The 16,450-nt window shown below is 44.8% G+C and overlaps 1 protein-coding gene across 2 annotated transcripts in view; it reads right to left on the bottom strand.

Moving 5' to 3' along the window:
- The window catches only part of SMPD3 (sphingomyelin phosphodiesterase 3), a 228,625-nt gene that overhangs the window by 200,516 nt on the left and 11,659 nt on the right, over positions 1-16,450 (bottom strand). The window contains exon 2 of one of the 2 annotated variants that reach the window (XM_006117573.3): positions 5,819-5,916. The exons of the other annotated variant lie outside the window; for it this stretch is intronic. The gene's annotated coding sequence lies outside the window, so the exon portion shown is untranslated. The remainder of the gene's footprint in view (positions 1-5,818; positions 5,917-16,450) is intronic. 2 annotated transcript variants of the gene reach the window in all.

Raw genomic sequence — 16,450 nt, 5'->3', positions numbered from 1 at the left:
TGTGTAACCACGTAAATTGCTGAAATTTTCAGCGGTTACACATTTACTTGATTAAACACATTTTTATATCCGTAGCTAGAACTAAAGGAAAATATACATGTGAGGGTACAGGCAAATGATACAACAGGAAATTCTCTGTAATCTAGAGCAGCGGTATGTTTACCCTGGGGGAAAAAAAGATCTTCCAGGTGTTACATCAACTTATCTAGATATTTGACTAGTTTTACAATAGGCTACATAAAAAGCATTAGCAAAGTAAGCACAAACTAAAATTTCATACCGACAAAATAGGGTTGTCAGCTTTCTAATTACAGAAATCTAAACACTCTTGCCCAGTCCACTGCTCTCTCCCTTCCCTAAGGTCTCACTCACTGCTTGCCTGTCCTTCCCAAGGCCTCACCCCTGTTCACTTCATTCTCCTTCCCTCTATTGCAGTGGTCCCCAACCTTTTGGGGCTGCCGGGCACCCGGGGGGGCAGGGCTGCTCATGGGGCGCACATCCGAGGGCGGGGCCAGCACATGCGCCATGTGCCCAGGGCAGGCACCAGCATGTGCCGCAACCACGGGGCCGAGGCCTCCCACACGTCTCACGCCCGGGGCCGGCGCTGCACATGTGCCACGTGCCTGGGGCCAGGGCCAGCCCAGATTGTTCGGCGGGCGCACATAAATGGGCCGGCGGGCGCAGTGTTGGGGACCACTGAATTGCTGTTCTCCCCATCCTCTCACATATGCTCATTTTCACTGCAAGTCCCAAACAGGCATATGTGTTGTTTTGACAGATATATTATGCTAAGTTTTATTTGTTACAGGATACTAGAGATGGCAGCAAAACAGTCAAAAAAGGTAATTAAAAAAATAATAATCAAAGTTGTTCATAATTTTTTCTGAGTACGTCTACACTGCAACACTATTTTGAAATAACTAGTGCTATTCCAAAATAACTTAGTCCACATCTACACAGCAGGCAGTTATTTCAAAATAATGAGAAAAGACTGTCAAACTGGAGGACTTCTGAATGACTCGTGTAACCCTCATTATATAAGGAATAAGGGAAGTCAGAGGAAAAGTGCTCTATTTCGAAGTAAGTGCTGTGTAGATGCTTCCTAATTCGAAATAAGCAATTTCAAAATAAGCTATACAATTGACTTAGCTCAATTTGCATAGCTTATTTCGAGTTAAGCCCTGTTGTGTAGACATACCCTCCTTTTTCTCTTCCCATTTTTCGTAAACAGATGCATACTTTTTACTAAAATTATCGTAATTTTTTGTTTGGAATTAGGACTACACATTATCACTGCTGCAATGGGTCTATGAAAGCCACATTCCTGAAGGCCAAATACAAATCCATTAAGCACAAAAACGAAATGCACACTTGTCCAGATACCTAAATAAATCTGTAGAAACTGACTCCAACATCTATACCTAGATACATACATGAATACACATATACATAATTAACATGCACCAACATATACTTCCATATTAGGCATTAAACAATTGTTATATTAATTAGAGACCCCAAATAAGACCAGGACTCTGGGGTGGCAGGTGCTAGACATATACACAAAAATATAGGGTCTGCAACAAAGAGTTCATAATGTAGATAGAGAAAGGTGGGGAGAAATGTATGCTCTACTGGCGCTTCTCATATTATTAGTCAACAATATTAACTTGTAAAGAAACATTACAATTCTTTTCTAATTCCCATATCTTTTAAAAACTTGTTATGAATTGAATACACATATATTTTATAGCAAAGCCAGCAAAAGTCTATTACCTTAAAGTCTATGAGTCAAAAGGAGCAAAAGTCAGAGTTATGCTGCAAATTTTATTCACCCTGGCTACATCTACACTGCAGGGTTTTTGCACAAGAAGTCTTTTGCGGAAGAGTTCTTGCGCAAAAACTTCTCGCGCAAAAGCGCATCCACACCTCAAAGAGCATCGCTTTTGCAATGCGCTTTTGTGCAAGAGCGTCCACACTGCATGGACACTCTTGCACACGAAATCTCTGATGGCCATTCACAGAATGGCCACACGTGCCTTTTTGCGCAAGAGCTGTAGCACAAAAAGGAGTTATGCCTCGTAGAAGGAGGCATACCTACACCACAAAAAGCCCTCTGTTCTGATTGACTACAGATTTTCTTGTGCAAAAACGTGATTGAGATTAGATGCTCCATGGGTTTTTGCGCAAGAACCTTATAGTGTAGACACAGCCACAGGTATATGCACAAGCAGAAGTACACATACCTCCCGACACAAAGACATACAGTCTCTTACACACATACAATTAATGCACACTCATACTTGGCTACATAGCGACAATTCCATACACATTTTCAGGGGCAGCCTAAATCACCCAGTCAGGAATGGAGGTGAGTGGACTGAAATGGAAAAGGGGAAGGAAAGAGGCCAAAGATGAAACTAGGATGAGGGTGTGAAGGGACAGTGAAGGGGAGAGGAGAGGGTGTGGAGAGTATGTGGGGGAGAGGAAAGTGACAAGGAAAGCAGAAGGGTGCAAGTGCAAAAGGTATGGGGAGTCGAGAGGTGTATAACAGCATAATGGGAGTGCAACACTATATGGAGGTGAATGGGATGGAGGGCTGTGGGGCAAGGGCTCTGGGAGGTGAAGAGGAGGGTGGGAGAGCACTCTAAAGCAGTGTTTCTCAATGAGTGGTATGAGTACGCTTGGGGTTCTCGGGAGAAGTCTGGGGGTACCTCAACACAACTGAAATTTGGAGAAAACTGAATTTTTGTTTTAAGTTTTACAGCACTTTATTATTTTTGTACTTTTTACACCCAAAAACGTCATTGCCTGCCTAGCTATGATTAAGTTGTTTAAACAAATGTGTTTCAATGGTAGAAAAAAATGTGTCTGAAAACTGTAGGTACTGGTGGTACTTATACATTTGTTTTAAAGGGGCACTTCATAAAAAAAGGTTGAGAAACACTGCTCTAAGAGGCACAGGTCTGGGATGGGTAGAGGTGGAGTGCAGAGCAGGATGTGGGGGAGGGATGAAGTGACGTGGGTGTAGGGGCATTGGGGCAGGGAGGGATGAACTGATGGTGGCGCAGTCTCATTCCCAACACTCAGAGATGGGAGTACACATATCTCCAGCTCCAAAATGCCAACTACAGGGCAACAGACTGCAGCTTGAGCCCAGCCACATGAGCACAAGGAGAAGAGGGCCAGGCAGCAGTGGGAGAAGCGTATGACATATCCCTCAACAACTGCCTGCTGAGCTCTCATGAGCTGCACTAGTTCCTCCCCTCTCCTCTCCTGACCCACCCAATGGGAGTTGTGCCTGCAGGTGAGGGTAGGACAGCACACAGACCCCCTACCCTTGGCTGTCCCTAGGAGCTGAACAGGCCAGCTGCTTCATGATCTGGAAGACATACTGGAGCTAGAAGGAAGCCTATCAGCCCAGCCCTATTGCATAGCTTGGCAGTACCACCAATTTCACAATCAAGAGCCCAGTCAGCAGTGCTGACTGGAACCACAAGGATCCCTGTTTGATCAGATGCTCCAGTCCAAAACTAGATAACTAGCCACTCTAAGACAAAATGAGAAAGAACAATTTTTCTGTAATAGTGCTGTGACACTTTCGTATTTGATGTCTGATTTTGAAAGCATGTAGTTTACGTGAGGTGAAACATAGGCAGGGCCGGTCTTTGGGCTGGCGGATGCTCCAAAGGGCTCAGTCAGGCCTCTCCTCTGGTTTGTTTTTACTCCTGGCCGGCAGCCTTTTCTTTGACTCCTCTCCTCTGGCCTCTTGTCCACGCCGGCCAGCAGACTTAGAATCACAGAATCATAGAATCCTAGGGATGGAAGAGACCTCAGTAGGTCATCAAGTCCAGCCCCCTACCCAAGGCAAGACCAATCCCACCTAAATCGTCCCAGCCAAAGCTATATCAAGCCGAAACTTAAAAACCTCTAGGGATGGAGATTCCACCACCTCCCTAGGTAACCCATTCCAGTGCTTCTCCCTCCTAGTGAAATAGTTTTTCCTAATATCCAACCTAGACCTCCCCCACAGAAACTTGAGACCATTGCTCCTTGTTCTGCTATCCGTCACTACTGTGAACAGCCTCTCTCCATCCTCTTTGGAACCTCCCTTCAGGAAGTCAAAGGCTGCTATCAAATCCCCCCTCACTCTTCTCTTCTGCATAGTAAATAAGTCCAAAACCCTCAGTCTCTCCTCATAGATCATGTGCTCGAGCCACCTCATTATTTTGGTTCCTCTCTGCTGGACCCTTCCAATTCATCCACAACCTTTCTATAGTGGGGGGCCCAGAACTGGATGCAACACTCCAGGTGTGGCCACACCAGTGCCAAATAAAGGGGAATAATAACTTTACTAGATCTGCTGGCAATGCTCCTCCTAATGCACCCTAATATGCTACCCTTCTTGGCTACAAGGGCAAACTGTTGACTTATATTCAGCTTCTCATCCACTGTGATCCCCAGGTCCTTTTCTGCTGAACTGCTGCTTAGCTACTCTGTCTCCAGCCTGTAGCAGTGCTTGGGATTTTTCCATCCCAAGTGCAGGACTCTGCACTTCTTCTTGTTGAACCTCATGAGATTTCTTTTGGCCCAATCCTCCAATTTGCCTAGGTCATTCTGGACCCTATCCCTACCCTCCAATGTATCTCTCTCTCCCCCCTAGCTTTGTGTCACCTGCAAACTTGCTGAGGGTGCAATTCATCCCCTCATCCAGGGGACATTATAACATCTTTAAAATGGTGACAATTGGGAAAGATATATGTGACAAGGAAAAATCTTACTCGAGGAGAAACAGATGTTCAAGAGAAAAATGCATAAGAATGCTATAGAAGGGTTATAGGAAAAAGAGTATAGTAGAGGTTAAACCTCTCTGATCCCGCAACATCCATGTTCCAGGAGACTGGGACAGAGCCAGTCCATGGACTTAGCCCAGGCCAGGAGGAGAGCCAATCCCGCAGCCAGGAGGACCGGTGGTCAGGTCTCTGATCTGGTAAACTCCAAAGGGTTCCAGACCAGGGAGGTTCAATCTATAGTCCAGAACAGTGTTTAAAAGTTGGTTTGTTCTTTTTGATAACATACAGCTGTCAAAATATACTTGAAATCAAATATACGTTAAATATCTACTTATAAAATACATTTTAGCAAAAATATCACCATGTATGTTTGCTATAGCTAAGGATAAAATTATGCAAAACATGTCAAACAGCTACTGTCATCATGTAACAAATGCTTCAGTTCAAATCTCCACCACAAAAAAAAACCTACACCATGTAGCACTGCCAAGAAAAATATTTCTGATGTTACATCAGCATAGGAAATTAGTCCAACTTAACCAGTGTCAAGACACAATGAATACAGCCCTTAAATTTTCACCCAATGGGAAATCAAAAGTAAACTAGCTTGTGTGCATTTTTCCTTGATATGATTCCTTCACCCAGTCCAAAACTATCATCACTATTTGTATTTTAAACTATTAATACAAGTGTTATCATAGAAACTAGCCTTTATTTAGTATTAACGCAAGTCTTAATGTAAAGTTCATGGACATTCTTGCATTTTGTTTTCTCACTGTGCTAGTCCTGGAACCTTAAAAAAAGATCGCACCCATTTCCAAAAAGGGAATGCAGTTTACAAAACAAAACACTGAGCATAATAATTCACCTTGCAGAGTCCATGGAATATTAAGTACATTATTTTGCAGATGTACTCTTCTTCTGCACGAAGGCAGATTGTCCAACTGGGGACTACTCCTACTGCCAGCGAAGACACGGCATTAGCCATTCTTATTATGATCAATAGAGATCTAAGTTAAGAGTACCTGGGAAAAGCTCACTCAGTGCAAGATGTGAATAGGTTGGCTGGTGGTTTGTGAAGCTTCTGTCCTCCACAACTCAGGAGAGACTGACGTCATGCAATCTGGAAAAAAGGAAAGTATCAAAACACACATTTAATGGTACTTGTTAGTCTTAATTTGAAATTCTCTAAAGTTTCTGTAATGTGAAATCCAAAAATATTGAAATATTTTTGTTGAATTTGCACTGGCATCAAAGATTGTTACCATCTCTGATTTAGTCTCTGCTCCCCATTACATTTGGTATCTCTTTAGACAAAATTGTAAGTGATATGATGTCTTGGTAGTCCTATACTAGCATTTCAGTATGATGCTAAGGAGCATTGTTAATGCATCCGAGAGTACTGAGGGAGCTGGCAAATGTCATTGAGGAGCCTTTGGCCATTATCTTTGAAAAGTCATGGAGATCTGGAGAGATCCCAGATGATTGGAAAAAGGCAAATGTAGTGCCCATCTTTTAAAAAGGGAAGAAGGATGATCCAGGGAACTATAGGCCGGTCAGTCTTACCTCGGTTCCTGGAAAAATCATGGAAGGGATCCTTAAGGAATCCATTTTGAGGCACTTGGAAGAGAGGAAAGTCATCAGGAAAAGTCAGCATGGATTCACAAAGGGCAAGTCGTGCCTGACCAATCTGATTAGCTTCTATGATAAGGTAACTGGCTCTGTGGACATGGGAAAGTCAGTGGATGTGATATACCTTGACTTTAGCAAGGCTTTTGATACTGTCTCCCACAATATTCTTGCCAGCAAGGGAATGTGGATTGGATAAATGGACGGTAAGATGAATAGAAAGATGGCTAGAAGGCTGGCCCAGCGGGTAGTGATCAACAGCTTGGTGTCAGGATGGCGGTTGGTTTTTAGCAGAGTGCCCCAAGGTTCGGTTCTAGGACCGGTTTTTTCAATATCTTAATCAATGACCTGGATGAGGGGCTGGACTGCACCCTCAGCAAGTTTGCAGAAGACGCTAAGCTAGGGGGAGAGGTAGATACGCTTGAGGGCAGAGATAGGGTCCAGAATGACTTAGACAAATTGGAGGATTGGGCTACAAGAAATCTGATGAGGTTCAACAAGGACAAGTGCAGTGTCCTGCACTTGGGACAGAAGAACCCCAAGCATTGTTACAGGCTGGGGACCAACCAGCTAAGTAATAGTTCTGCAGAAAAGGACCTGGGGGTTACAGTGGATGAGAAGCTGGATATGAGTCAACAGTGTGCCCTCAAGAAGGCTAATGGCATATTAGGGTGCATTAAGAAGAGCATTGCCAGCATATCCAGAGATGTGCTTATTCCCCTTTATTCGGCTCTGGTGAGGCCACATCTGGAGAATTGTGTCTAGTTCTGGGCCCCCCACTACAAAAAGGATGTGGACGCATTGGAGATGGTCCAGCGGAGGGCAACCAAAATGATTAGGGGGCTAGAGCATATGATCTACGAGGAGAGGCTGAGGGAGTTGGGTCTGTTTAGTCTGCAGAAGCAAAGACTGAGGAGGGATTTGATAGCAGCCTTCAACTTCCTGAAGGGAGGTTCTAAAGAGAATGGAGAAAGGCTGTTCTCAGTAGTGACAAATGGCAGAACAAGGAGCAATGGTCTCAAGTTGTGGTGGGAGAGGTCCAGGTTGGATATTAGGAAAAACTATTTCACTAGGAGAGTGGTAAAGCAGTGAAATGGGTTACCTAGGGAAGTAGTAGAGTCTCCATCCCTAGAGGTGTTTAAGTCTCGGCTTGACAAAGGCCTGGCTGGGTTGATTTAGTTGGGATTGGTCATGCCTAGAGCAGGAGACTTGACTTGATGACCTTCTGAAGTCTCTTCCAGCTCTATGGTTCTATTGTTGTGATGGCCCTGCCTCTCTAGTAGGATGCAAAACCAAACTCCTAAACATCTGTGGTCCTCAGAGACTCCAGAGCATTTTTGGAGTGTAGTAGTACTCACACTGTTCTCTCAAGTAATTAACCTTTCTACTAATTAAATGTGGTTTAAATTCACAGGTTTTGCTTTGCTGAACCGTTGTTGGATTGTTCCTCTGCAGTAGCTGTACTTCAGTGGTGGGTGATGAAGGGAGAGCCACAGCTTGACCTTCTAAGTACCTCCCATTGGGAATAGGACTCCTCACCAAAGACTCCTAAACAAAGTGAATTGCCTAGGCATAAGAGGACAGGTCCTTTAATAGGATTGGTAACTGATTAAAAGATGGGCGGTATAAATGGTCAGTTTTCAGAATGAAGAAAGGTAACTCATCATGTTCCCCAGTTCTGGAACCAGTTCTATTCAGCATATTCATAAGTTATCTAGAAAAGAGGATAAACAGTGAAGCAGAAAAATGTGCAGAAGATACAAAACTACTCAAGATAGTTAAGTTTGAAGCTCTTCACGGTCTGCCTGGAAAAGGCCTCTCAAAACTGAATGACTGGGCAACAAAAAGGCAGATCAAATTTACTGTTGATAAATGCACAGTAATGCTCACTGGAACATAATCCCAGCTGTATCTATAAAAGGATGGGATTTAAATTAGCTGTTACCACTCAAAGAGGTCTTGGAGTCATTGTAGATAGTTCTCTGAAAACATCCAGTCAATGTGTAGTGACAGTCAAAAAAGCCTACAGAATGTTTGGAACAATTAAGAAATGGTTACGTAAGAGGGATGTAAAATCCCAATTAATCAGTTAACTGCTTAAATGTTAAGTTTAACCAGTTAACCAATTAAATGGGGCCACAGGTGGAGGCTGCTCCAGCCAGGCTGGAGTGCCCTATATGCAGAAGGCCAGGCCAGGCCACCCTGCTCTGTCTGGGCTGATTAACCATTTACATCCCAAATACATAAGATGACAGAAAATATCTTAATGCCTCTATATAAATCAATGGTACATCCACATCTTGACTACAGTGTGCAGCTGTTGTCACTCCCTCTCAAAAAAAGAAATATATTGGAATTGAGAAAAAAGGGCAACAAACATGATTAAAGGTATGGAACAGCTTCTGTTCCTCTATGAGGAGAGATTAATAAGACTGGGCGTTTTCAGCTTGGAAAAGAGATGATTAAGAGGGGGACACAACTGATGTCTATAAAATCATAACTGGTTTGGAGAAAATAGTTAAGGAAGTGCTTAGAATACAAGAACAGCCATACTAGGTCAGACCAAAGGTCCATCTAGCCCAGTATCCTGTCTGCGGACAGTGGCCAATACCAGATGCCCCAGAGGGAGGGATCACAACAGGTAATCCTCATGTGATCCCTCCCCTGTCACCCATCTCCAGACAAACAGAAGCTAGGGACACCATTCCTACCCATCCCGGCTAATAACCATTGATGGACCTAACCTCAATGAATCTAGCTCTTTTTTAATCCCTGTTAAAGTTCTAGCCTTCACCACATCCTCTGGAAAGGAGTTCCCAGGTTGACTGTGCGCTGAGTGAAGAAAAACTTAATATGTAGCAGGTTTAAGAAAAACAAAAGGAAGTAGTTCTTTTCACAATGCACAGTGGAACGCTGCCAGGTGATGTTGTGAAGGCCACGACTATAACAGAATTAAAAAAACCAAACAAACTAGATCAATTCTTGGAAGACAGGGCCATTAAAGACTATTAGCCAGAATGGACAGAGATGCTATCCCTATCCTATTTCCCAGAAACTGAGAATGAGCCACAGGGAATGGATCATTTGAGGATTACCTGTCCTGTTAATTTTCACTGTGGTACCTGGCATGCCAGAAGACAGGATATTGGGCAAGATGGAACTTCGGTCTGATGCAGTATGGCCATTCTTATGTGCTTACGGTACTTTACATTTGATTTAATAGATGAACAAAATAAAGTTTATACTGGTTTTGATACAGATACTGCACGCAAATATTAGGAAGTGTTGGTCTAGATTTAATAGATTTTCTCATCTAAACTTGAGATTTTGCAGTGTGCCATCATATTATGAGGTTAAGCTTTGATGTATGTACTGTGTATTAGCACTGTGCAAAACTGTGGCCTCTACTCAAAATATGTAAGAATGTCTTTTGGTTTCATTTTCCAACTATTTGCATTATGGGAGCCAACAAAAAATAGAATAAATTATATTAAAGCAAAAAATCAACTAAAACTGCCTTTTTTTTCCAGATTGCAATTCTAGAAAGTTACCCAAATCCATAAAGCATGAAAAAACTACCTGAAAACTCACTAAATCTAATCTTGCTAGAAGGCTTGTAAACTGACAGGGTGTAGGATATCAGCACAACTTTTTCACAGCTCTAGTTCACGGCCCTTTTCACCTAAAAGATCTGTGGAAGCCAACACAGCCTGACATTTGATGCCAATAAAAGTTCTGTGCTTACACTGAGAATAACTATATATTGTCTTCACTGTGGCCCAGTCCTGTGAAGACTTAAGCATGTATCTAACTTTTAAATATTAAATACAGGCAGTCCCCGAGTTACTCCGCAGTTACGAACAGGGTTTTTCTCGCCCCGGAGGACTGGAGCAGCGGGACGCCTGGTCCCACCACCCGCCTCCTCCGGGGCGAGAAAAGCTGCTCCCCGTCTCCCTGGTCTGCTGGGGGAGCCAGCAGACCAGGGAGACGGGGAGCAAAGCGTCGGAGGACCCGGGGCCGGACCTGCGGCGCTTCCAGCTGATCTGGAAGCGCCGCGGGTCCAGCCCCGGGTCCTCCGCCGCTTTGCTCAGCGTCTCCCTAGTCTGCTGGGGGGGGGGGGGGGACGCAGCTAGTGCCCCCCCCCCAGCAGACCAGGGAGAAGTGGAGCAAAGCCCGGGGCCTGTGGTAGAGCAGGTGGGGCACTGCCGGTTGGACCCGTAGCACCGCTCCTTGGCGCTACTGGACCAACCCGGCAGCACCCCAGCTGCTCTGCCCCAGGAGTCCTGATTCAGCCGCTGCTGATCAGTTTCAGCAGCGGCTCAATCAGGACGCCTGGGGCAGAGCAGCTGGGGTGCTGCTGGGTTGCTCCAGTAGCGCTGAGGAGCGGCCGTGCTACTGGACCAACCCAGCAGCACCCGAGCTGCTCTGCCCCAGGCGTCCCCAAGTCAGCCGCTGATGAAACTGACCAGCGGCTGACTACAGGAAGCCCAAGGCAGAGTTGCTCTGCCCCAGGCTTCCTGGAATCAGCTGCTGATCAGTTTCAGCAGCAGCTGACTTGGGGATGCCTGGGGTTCTTAAGTTGAATCTGTATGTAAGTCAGAACTGGTGTCCAGATTCAGCCGCTGTCGAAACTGATCAGTTTCAGCAGCAGCTGAATCTGGATGCCAGTTCCGACTTACATACAGATTCAACTTAAGAACAAACCTACAGTCCCTATCTTGTACGTAACCCGGGGACTGCCTGTAATCCATATGCTTCAATAAGTGTAGTGGGGCCTATGCTAAGAATATTGCTTTTACGTATCTTTCAACTGTAATATAGTTACAGGTGATAGGAAACTTTGAAGTCTATCTAGTTTAGAACTCCTTTGAATTAGAGTGCTCTTCCTCAATACTTTAAGTCATTTTAAAAGCTATTCAGAGCATTCCTCCTGGTATCCTTGGCAGTATGAATGGCTTTGAAAGAGATAGTCTCTGTTCATTCAGTGCCTATACCTCTTGTTCTTCTAATGTGACAAAAGCTAAAATAGCCTTGTGGAAACTTTCCTCTCCAATCTCAAGTTCTTTTGAATACCTCGATGAACCCACTCTTCAACATCTTTTGTAAAGATTCCAGTTCTAGTTTTCTTTTTCCGTATTAAAAAGTTAAGATTCTTGAATCCCTCTATTACTGTTTGCTCTCTGGTTATTCCATCTCTCTACCAGTTATTATGATTAAGAGACCTGAGTGGCTCACAGTACTTGCAATAGAATCTCATTCTTCTCATAGTGAAGTGCTTCACAATGTCCTTAAATTAAAATTCTGTCCCACTATTTGGGACTATCTACTAAGGATGTAAAAACTGCCTAGAACAGTTAACTGAGCCCACCACGGCCCTGCCATCTGGGTCACTGTGGGGTGAGGAGGGGAGCTCTGGTTTACTGGTTAGCCGGTTACCCAGTTAACCTTTTCCATCCCTATTATCCAGTGCATAGTAGCTTCCATCACTAATGGCCTTGATCCTGCAGCCCTTACTCAGGTGACTACATGTAGTTGAGTGATCATAACAAAAAAACCCAGTTAACACCAAAACTAGATAACCAGCCAGAAGGACAAATAATCACACAGGTAGGGACACTGGACACTTTGCCACAGCAACCCTTCTCATACACCACACTGAAGTGTTACATACGAAGCCTTAGAATTTTGGCCTCAGATTCAGGCTTTCAAGACTTTGCCATGGATTTTACAGGGGACACAGTCAATTGCACAGCTATCCTGTAACTGCCTGATCCTAGAATCATAGAGCTGGAAGAGACCTCAGGAGGTCATCAAGTCCAGCCCCCTACCCAAGGCAGGACCAATCCCAACTAACTCAACCCAACCAGGGCTTTGTCAAGCCGAGACTTAAAAACCTCAAGGGAAGGCGATTCCACCACTTCCCTAGGTAACCCATTCCAGTGCTTCACCACCCTCCTAGTGAAATAGTTTTTTCTTAATATCCAACCTGGACCTCTCCCACTGTAACTTGAGACCATTACTCCTTGTTCCACCATCCGTCACTACTGAGAACAGCCTCTCTCCATCCTCTTTGGAACCTCCCTTCAGGAAGTTGAAGGCTGCTATCGACTCTCCCCCTCACTCTTTTCTTCTGCAGACGAAACAAACCCAACTTCCTCAGTCTCTCTTCACAAGTCATGTGTTCCATCCCCCTCATCATTTTGGTACCTCTCTGCTGGACCCTTCCAATGCATCCACAACCTTTCTATAGTGGAGGGCTCAGAACTGGATGCAATACTCCAGGTGTGGCCACACCAGTGCCAAATAAAGGGGAATAATCACTTATTTGGATCTGCTGGCAATGCTCCTCCTAATACACCCTAATATGCCATTAGCCTTCTTGGCTACAAGGGCATGCTGTTGACTCATATCCAGCTTCTCATCCACTGTAACCCCCAGGTCCTTTTCTGCAGAACTGCTACTTAGCCATTCAGTCGCCAGCCTGTACCAATGCTTGGGATTCTTCCATTCCAAGTGCAGGACTCTACACTTGTCCATGTTGAAACTCAGCAGATTTCTTTTGGCCCAATCCTCTAATCTGTCCAGGTCATTCCGGACCCTATTTCTGCCATCAAGCGTATCTACCTCTCCCCCTAGCTTAGTGTTATCTGCAAGCTTGCTGAGAGTGCATTCCATCCCCTCATCCAGGTAATTAATAAAAATGTTGAACAAAACCGGTCCAAGAACCGATCCTTGGAGCATTCTTGGAGCATTCTACTGGAAACCGACAGCCAACCTGACATCAAGCTATTGATGCCCATTGAGCCCAACAGTCTAGCCAGCTTTCTATCCATCTTATATCATTTATCCAATCCATACTCCCCCTTAACTTGCTGGTAAGAATTTTGTTGGAGACCATATCAAAAGTTTTGCTGAAGTCAAGGTATATCACATCCACTGACTTTCGCACATCCACAGAGCCAGTTACCTCATAATAGAAGTTAATCAGATTTGCCTTTTTCCGATCATCTGGGATCTCTCCCAATCTCCACAAGTTTTCAAAGATAAAGGCCAAAGGCTCCGCAATGACATTTGCCTACTCCCTCAGTACCCTCAGGTGAATTAAATCAGGGCCCATGGACTTGTTTAGCTTTTCTAAATAGTTCCTAACTTGTTTTTCCCCCCCCCCACTAGGACTGTCCACCTCCTTCCCATACTGTGTTGCCTAGTGCATTTGTCTGGGAGCTGACTTTGTCCGTGAAGAGATGGACAGAGAAAGCATTGAGTACTTCAGCTTTTCCCACATCATCTGTCACTAGGTTACCTCCCTCATCCAGTAAGGGTCCCACACCATTGCCAGCTGCAATTCCAATTGTGCTTTTGCGTTCCTGATAACTCCGCTGCATTCTCAAGAAATATATTTATACTCCCTCCCTAGTCATCTGTCCAAGTTTCCACTTGTAAGCTTCCTTTTTGTGTTTAAGCTCACCATGGATGTCCCCGGTAAGCCAATCTGGTGGCCTACCATATTTGCTTTTCTTGCTGCACAGCAGGATGGTTTCTTCCTGTGCCTTTAATAAGGTTTCTTTAAAATACTGCCAGCTCTCCTGCACTCCTTTCCCCTTCATGAAGCATCCCAGGGAATCCTGCCTATCAGTTCTCTGAAGGGAGTCAAAGTCTGCTCTTCTGAAGTCCAGGCTGTGTATTTTATTACTCTCCTTTCTTCCTTTGGTCAGGATCCTGAAATCTACCATTTCATGATCACTGGTGCCCAGGTTGTCACCCACCACTACTTCCCCTACTGGTTCCTCCCTGTTTGTGAGCAGCAGGTCAAACTGCGCATGGCCCCTGGTAGGTTTCTTCAGCATTTGTACCAAGAAGTTATCCTCAACATTCTCCAAAATCTTTCTGGATTGTCTGTGTACTGCTGTATTGGTCTCCCAACAGATGTCAAGGTGATTAAAGTCCCACATGAGAACCGGGGCCTGTGATCTGGAAGCTTCTCTCAGTTGTCCAAAAAAAGCTTCGTCTACTTCATCCACCTGATCCGGCGGCCAATAGCAGACACCAACCACAACATCACCCCTGTTGCTTCCACCTCTAATTTTAACTCAGACTCTCAATAGTCTTTTCTCCTTCTAAATACTGGAGCTCCAAGCAATCATACTGCTCTCTTACATACTATGCAACTCCTCCTTTTCTCCCCCACCTGTTCTTTCTGAAGAGTTTATACCCTTCCATGACAGTGCTCCAGTCATGCGAGTCATCCCACCACATCTCCTTTATTCCAATCAAATCATATATCTTGGATTGGGGCAGGGCTTATAATTCTTCCTGTTTGTATATCAATGTGAGAAGCCTGAGAAACAAACACCTTAGATAACCAGTTGATCCCTCTGCCTTCTCCATCCGAATCGGGGGTCCTCCTTTATTGCTTGTTCCTGCTTGTGATTCTTCCCAGTGTCCTACTTCCTCACTTACCTTAGGGCTTTGGTCACTGTCCCCCAACCAACCTAGTTTAAAGCCCTCCTCACTAGGTTTGCAAGCCTGCCTGCAAAGATGCTCTTTACTCTCTTGGTTAGCTGTATCCCAGCTCTTCCTAACAATCCATGTGCCTGGAACAGAGTCCCATTGTCAAAACCCAAGCCCTCTCTCCGACACCACCTGTGCAACCACGCATTTACTTCAATTCAATGATCCCTACCCGGACCTTTTCCTTCAACCAAAAGGATGGACAAGAACACCACTTGCGATTCAAATTCCTTGATCCTTCTTTCCAGTGCTACATAATCTGCTGTGACCCACTCAAGGTCATTCTTGGCCATATCGTTAATTCCTAATGGAGCTAACTAATGGAGAAGCAGGAAGGGGTAGCGATCTGAAGGTTTAATCACTTTTAGAAGACTCTCGGTCACATCCCGAATGCGAGCTCCCGGTAAGCAGCAAATTTCTCGAGATTGCAAGTCTGGACGGCAGATGGATGGCTCAGTGCCTCTTAGGGGGGAGTCCCTGACCACCACCACCCATCTTCTTTTGGGGATGGTGGCTGTGGAACCACATCCCTAGGATTACGCATCCCATGCCTTCCGGTAGATGGCGCTCCCTTCTGATTTCTTCTCTGAGAGGTCCCTGCCAAAGCATTCTCCACCACAGTGCTGGTGGAGAGAGCCTGAAAGCTGTTACTTACTTCTACATGAATGGGGTATACTTGAGCTGGCCTTCTTCTCCTTCTAGAGCTTACATGCTGCCAGTTTTCTTCCTTGTCCTGTACTGCCCTGACTGGCTCTTCAGCCTGCTGTGCCTGCAGGATTAAACGCTGCCTTCTATCGAGAAAGTCTTCATCGTCTCTGATAAAACGTAGGGTCAATACTTGGGCCTCCAGTCCTCTAATTTTTTCTTCCAAAACGGTGACCAGCTTGCACTTGGTGCAGATGAAATCCCTTCTTTCTTCTGGGAGAAAGACAAACATGGCACAGCATATGCAGGTAACAGCAGAGCTATCGCCATCCATACCTACCTTCCTTCTGAGAGATTTCTCAGTTGTTATTAAATGCCTCCTTGAAGGGAAGGAGTGTAGTGAGATGATATTAAGGAACAGTGAGTGTATTTCGCCTCCTTTCCACCTCCCTCCCAAAACTCCGTTAACAGCCCCCATTTGTAAGCTCCCTGGTTGCTGACTGCCTGATAGCCACTCCCCCTTATTAAGGTTCAACCAATGAGCAGAGGCTTCTAGATTTCAAACCCTGATTAGATCCTGTTTGATTTAGATCAATGGAAATCTTAATGTTCACTTCACTAGGACTAAGAGAGTGTCTTCATTACTGATGACTAGATAGAGAATGAACAGATGGGTCCTATCCAGGCAGGCCTCCAAAAGGGGAATTAAAGGAGAAGTTCTTGCACGAAACCACTCCCAAATTCACCAAAAATCAGATTATTTCTTGACTGATAAAAAGAATGACAACTTTTACCCCAAATGTCAGAACAACTGGGGTGGGCTTAAATATAGAGAAGCAAATGTCAGACTTTTCCATTTCCATTTACAGATT

The sequence above is a fragment of the Pelodiscus sinensis genome, chromosome 12 (assembly GCF_052426305.1).
Source record: "Pelodiscus sinensis isolate ZL-2025 chromosome 12, ASM5242630v1, whole genome shotgun sequence".
Lineage (NCBI taxonomy): Eukaryota > Metazoa > Chordata > Testudines > Trionychidae > Pelodiscus > Pelodiscus sinensis.
This window is presented reverse-complemented; position numbering and strand designations above follow the sequence as displayed.